Genomic DNA, 6709 nt, shown 5'->3' on the forward strand with positions numbered 1-6709 from the left:
CAAGGGTTTTAGCCGATTATGATGAAGTGAATAATTTCATCAATAAATATTCCATCTTTTCTTCAACTTCGAATTGATTTGATTCACATTTTTCATTTGTGAATATTTTTATCACAAATAGATCTTCAATAATAAAATAAAAAGTAACAAATTGAAAGAGTATTTCAGTATATATATATGTTTCTAAATGTTTATCTTTGATCCATTCCTGTAATTTTGGTGAAAGGATTCTTTTACTAATGCAATAAAAAAAGTCGTCAATTTCGTTTGTTAGAACAGCTTCCATAGAGTCTCTGCACCTATCCCTTTTTTATTATCACTTTCTGAATTTTTATTTGTTTTCAGAAAACAGGATTTGGCTCAGGATTGCCCATTGTGAATTCCAGGGTTTCTCTGAATTTGAAAATTATTACTTGGTAAGTTTCCATACCAAAACTCAATCCAATTAAGTCCGTAGCGTCTACCAATTTCGCCATATCCCCATCTTTTTTTTTATTTGAATCTGATTATAATAGAATGCTTTTTTTTTCATTTCTATTATGAGAATTATGCGGGAACTTTTGAATTCATTAAATACATATTATTTTATTAAATATTAAAAACCCCTTTCTCCAATTTTATAGATTTTATTTCATCTATATTGGATACCTTTATTTGTTTGAATCAGAACTAATTCTAATATCTATATATTAACAATTCAATATACACAGATATAGACCACATATCTACTTATCTTCTATGTACCTACTTATCTTCTTTTTTCATACAATTTAGAATACTCGAATGGTCGATTCTTTTTTTTTTTTTGTTTTTGCTTAAAAAAAAAAAGAAAATAAACAATCCATTTATTCATATACAATTTATATAACTAAAACGAATCTAGTGGCTAAAAAAAACCATTCTTTTAATTGAATATAATATAGAATTAGACATTTACTTAGAAATATGGAATTCCTTAATAAATATTTACTAAAATTTATATTTATTCAAATTTACTTTAAGTACTAATAAATAATCTTTTTGAAAGAAATCAATTTAATAATATATATCTAGAATAGTAGATCGAAATAAATTATATTAAATAAATTATATTAATATAATATTAATTATTATCTTGCACTTTATGTTATCAGATAAAATAAATAATAGAAATAATAAAAATTGGGTTTGATTTTCTATATTTTCTTTCTCTATTTTTGATGTTTGTATTAATTTGAATTTTGTTATAAATAACTAAAAATTGATAACTAAGATCCCATTCAATTCTTCTGCATATGTATATTTCGTTTACATTAGCCGGTTTAGCTCAGAGGTTAGAGCATCGCATTTGTAATGCGATGGTCATCGGTTCGAATCCGATAACCGGCTTTTCTCTATTTGTTTTTTACATAATTGATAATATCTTTTTTAGAAATAAAAAATTGGGAGAGTTCGATCTCTGCGGAAGAAATCAAGAAATTAACCTACTTTTTTGTATTCTTTTATATACAATAAATTCGGATATTGATAAAATTCATCTAATTCTTCTTTGTACTATAAAACTTTAGTAGATTTCGCTTCATTTAGAATTCTATAATATTTTTCATTTCGTTTAGTTTTCATTTCGATTTATAAGATTTTTCATTTTAAAAAAGGAGTTTTTATGTCACGTTACAGAGGACCTCGTTTCAAAAAAATACGTCGTCTAGGATATTTACCAGGACTTACTAGTAAAAGGCCAACAGTCAAAAACGAATTTCGAAATCAATTGCGCTTCAGTAAAAAATCTCAATATCGTATTCGTTTAGAAGAAAAACAAAAATTGCGTTTTCATTATGGTCTTACAGAACGACAATTGCTTAAATACGTTCGTATCTCCGGAAAAGCTAAAGGATCAACTGGTCAGGTTTTATTACAACTACTTGAAATGCGCTTGGATAACATACTTTTTCGATTGGGTATGGCTGCGACTATTCCTCAAGCCCGCCAATTTATAAACCATAGACATGTTTTAGTTAATGGTCGTATAGTGGATATACCAAGTTATCGTTGTAAACCTCAAGATATTATTACAGCAAAGGATGAACAAAAATCTAAAACTCTTATTCAAAATTATTTTGATTCAGCCCCCCATGAGAAATTGCCAAATCATTTGACTGTTCACCCTTTCCAATATAAAGGTTTAATTAATCAAATAATAGATAATAAATGGGTTGGTTTGAAAATAAATGAATTACTGGTTGTAGAATATTATTCTCGTCAAACTTAAACTTAACTAAAATAACAAGAGTTTTTTTTACAAGGATTTTCTGCTATTCATATATCATAGACATGGATATGCGAAAATTTTTATTCCTTGCCCACCCGTTATCCACTATTTTTTGTATTACCGAAAAATGAGGAATATAAAGTTGTCCATATCAACAAACAAATTTGAAATATGAAATAATGGTATGCATTGGGATGAGTAATATTGATGAATTTGGTAAAGATTCGGAAAGAGAGGGATTCGAACCCCCGGTAAACAAAAAGCCTACATAGCAGTTCCAATGCTACGCCTTGAACCACTCGGCCATCTCTCCTATATAATGATGCCCAGAAACCGGTTGAATGTTGAATAGTGAATCAATCCTATTTTTCATAAATGCATAAAACCTATTCAAACTATAAAAATACAAAGTAAAATTAAAAAAAAACCTCCTACAAGGTCTTAGGATAAACAAATTTGATTGATGAGTTCATTTTTACGTTATTTCGCACTGTATTATAATTATACAATTCCTTTATTTGTGGGATTGATTTCTCACACCATGATTAATTAAATTATAGAATGGATTTCTACCTATGCCTAGATCTCGGATAAATGAAAATTTTATAGATAAGACCTTTTCAATTGTAGCCAATATCTTATTACGAATAATTCCGACAACTTCAGGAGAAAAAAGGGCATTCACTTATTACAGAGATGGTGTGATTTGATTCCATTTTTTTTGACCGATTTCGGTCAAAAAAAAATGGAATGGAAAAACCCCACGCGTGTTGAAGGTGAAATTTGTAAATAAAAGGATTAATTCCTTCTGTCGTGTATCCTCGATTAATGAAGCCTTATATGCTTGAATTTTAGGTTTCTAGTATTAAGCGAAAGGTTATACCTATACTTATGGGGTTAGGTCAACCCCAAATTACTAGTACTGATAGGCAACATTGGGAAAGAAGCACTACGCTTGGGAATCAAGGACACGAAAACTTTGTATCTATCTATATCCATGGCTTATCGAGATTGGGACTAACAGGAATGGTTGGGACAATAAATATCCATCTCGTTCATATTTTGGATACCCATAGAACCATCGAAGATTATTGAGGTGACTAATTCCAGGAAATTAAGCAGCGTAGAGGACAAAGAAATTGTTGAAGTTCTTATTTTTTTTTATCAAGTACCTACATACTTAATGTTAAGAAATAATTTTTGACAGGAAGGTTGGCTAGAGATTTATTGTAAAAACACTAGCTCTGTTCAGTTGAGAATGAGAATACTGGAATATTTTTTGATTTGATGGATTTTTCTCATTACACACATAAGGGGGGAGCCGTATGAGATGAAAATCTCACGTACAGTTCTGGAGCGGAGATTCTTTGAACCGAATGACGACCGTAACGGATGTCAGCTCAATCTGAAGGAAATTATGCAGAAGCTTTACAGAATTATTATGAGGCTATGCGACTGGAAATTGATCCCTATGATCGAAGTTATATACTTTATAACATAGGCCTTATTCACACAAGTAACGGAGAACATACTAAAGCTTTGGAATATTATTTTCGGGCGCTCGAACGAAACCCATTTTTACCCCAAGCTTTTAATAATATGGCCGTGATCTGTCATTACGTGCGACTATCTCCACTATAGAAAGAAAAAAGAAAAGAACAAGCAAATCCACAAATTTTAATATAAGAAATATAGAAATATAAATAATTATAAATAAGAAAGGCTTTCTACATATATATATCGTTCAAAACAACGATTTTTATCAGCTGTAGCAAAGAAACTTCATAGAAGTAAAAATATGAAGAAATCGATATGTCTAGATACCCTCTTTTTCTATGGATAAAAGATCTAATTGATAAAGGAAGCATCGTAAGGATCAATTAACACGGTTTTCAATCGATATAATAAAAACTGCTTCCTTATCTCATGATAAATAAAGAAGTCAGGAATCCACTTATGTAATAAAAAGGATCCCCTGGTATTTTGAGCAGCGGTGTAGTATCAAATCCCAAAGATAGAAAGTATTTTCTCTTTACTTATAAGAACTTATAAGATAAGAAAGAAAAAACTTTTACCAAGATTCTATAGAAATGAATCTATCATATATTTTTGTATATGATATATAAAATCGAGATAGTTACCTTTCAGAAAATTAGAATTAGGGCGTTAATGCCAATGCTTGATTCCCTTTTCTGAAGGTAGGAGAAAAGATAAAACTAAAAAAAAAGATGAAATTCTTTGAAATTCTTTATTTATTAGTAAAAATGAAAGTTTGAAACTCATATTAATAATTTCTTTTTTTCTTTTAGTTAACTTCAAGATAATAGAACAAAAAAAGAATTGACTACTGAGCCGTATGAGTCAGGAAATTCTCAAGTACGGTTCTAAGGAAAGGAATTGACTCACCTATTTCGACCGAGGAGAACAGGCCATTCGGCAGGGAGACTCAGAAGTTGCGGAGTCTTGGTTTAATCAAGCCGCTGAATATTGGAAACAAGCTATAGCTCTCACCCCCGGTAATTATATTGCAGCACAGAATTGGTTGAAGATCACAGGGCGTTTTGAATAAGAACACTCTGTTTCTTTTTTTTCTTATATATTTATCTATCTATATAAAGATATAGATAGATAAATATATATTGTTATAAATTCTTGTTTCTTGTCCCTATCAAATTCAAAAATCATTTCTATAGGAACGACCAATCACATAATTTAAATATATCCCTTCTAATTTTGTTCGATTTTGTCTAGTATTTCATAGAAATAAACGAGATGTGGATACAGTAGATAATTTTCTCCTTTTTTCTGTTATTTAAACTAATATTCAATCAAATTAAGAAAAGAGACCTTCAAAAAAAGAAATAAAATATAGGTATATTGCCTAATAATGAATGCTAATGCCTGCTCAATTTGAAATAGAGTACATACTTATACTTTATCTAAAAAAAAAAATAAAATCTAAGGAATAGAATTAGAATAAAATCTGAATACATTTGATTAGGCTGCACGAAAAATTATTGAACTTCCATTCAGAGTTCCCAAAAAGGTCTTAGAAGATTAAAATAGGTCCGTTGAGCGCCTCACTCTTATGTCATAATAGATTCGAACACTTGCCCCGAATTGACTTCGAGATCATAATTGTTCTAGTGAAAAACTAAAGAAATGAAATTTACTAAGATATCCAATACATGAGAGATAGGAGAGAACAAAACTCAATAGAAACATCTCTAATAAGTTCACTAATTCTGTTTTATGTTGGCAGGTCTCTTTGTATGTGTTGTCTGGAAAGAGGAGGACTCAATGATTATTCGTTCACCGGAACCAGAAGTTAAAATTTTGGTAGATAGGGATCCTATAAAAACTTCTTTTGAGGAATGGGCAAAACCTGGTCATTTCTCAAGAACAATAGCTAAGGGACCAGATACTACTACTTGGATCTGGAACCTACATGCTGACGCTCATGATTTTGATAGCCATACTAATGATTTAGAGGAGATTTCCCGAAAAGTTTTTAGTGCGCATTTTGGCCAACTCTCTATCATCTTTCTTTGGCTGAGTGGCATGTATTTTCATGGTGCTCGTTTTTCCAATTATGAGGCATGGTTAAGTGATCCTACTCACATTAGGCCTAGTGCTCAGGTGGTTTGGCCAATAGTGGGTCAAGAAATATTGAATGGTGATGTAGGGGGGGGGTTCCGAGGAATACAAATAACCTCTGGTTTTTTTCAGATTTGGAGAGCATCTGGAATAACTAATGAATTACAACTCTATTGTACTGCAATTGGTGCATTGGTCTTTGCAGCCTTAATGCTTTTTGCTGGTTGGTTTCATTATCACAAAGCTGCTCCAAAATTGGCTTGGTTCCAAGATGTAGAATCTATGTTGAATCACCATTTGACAGGGCTCCTAGGGTTGGGGTCTCTTTCTTGGGCAGGACATCAAATACATGTATCTTTACCGATTAACCAATTTCTAAATGCTGCAGTAGATCCCAAAGAGATACCACTTCCTCATGAATTTATCCTAAATCGGGATCTTTTGGCTCAACTTTATCCGAGTTTTTCCGAGGGAGCAACCCCATTTTTTACCTTGAATTGGTCAAAATACGGAGAATTTCTTACTTTTCGTGGAGGATTAGATCCAGTAACTGGAGGTTTATGGCTGACCGATATTATACACCATCATTTAGCTATTGCAATTCTTTTCTTGATAGCGGGTCACATGTATAGGACCAACTGGGGTATTGGTCACAATATAAAAGACATTTTAGAGGCACATAAAGGTCCATTTACAGGCCAGGGTCATAAAGGTATATATGAGATTCTAACAACGTCATGGCATGCTCAATTATCTATTAATCTAGCTATGTTAGGCTCTTTGACCATTGTTGTAGCTCACCATATGTATTCTATGCCTCCTTATCCATACCTAGCTACTGACTATGGTACACAACTGTCATTG

The 6709-nt window shown here is 31.5% G+C and overlaps 1 non-coding gene across 1 annotated transcript; it reads right to left on the minus strand.

The window, feature by feature from the left end:
- Positions 1 to 2473: 2473 nt before the first annotated feature.
- On the minus strand, positions 2474 to 2561 carry TRNAS-GGA (transfer RNA serine (anticodon GGA)). Its single transcript has one exon. It is a non-coding gene; the product is annotated as a tRNA-Ser (tRNA).
- Positions 2562 to 6709: the final 4148 nt, after the last annotated feature.

This window comes from Vigna unguiculata, unplaced genomic scaffold (genome assembly GCF_037176805.1).
Source record: "Vigna unguiculata cultivar grain cowpea cultivar isolate G323 ecotype 2 unplaced genomic scaffold, ASM3717680v1 ptg000331l, whole genome shotgun sequence".
NCBI classification, from domain to species: domain Eukaryota; kingdom Viridiplantae; phylum Streptophyta; class Magnoliopsida; order Fabales; family Fabaceae; genus Vigna; species Vigna unguiculata.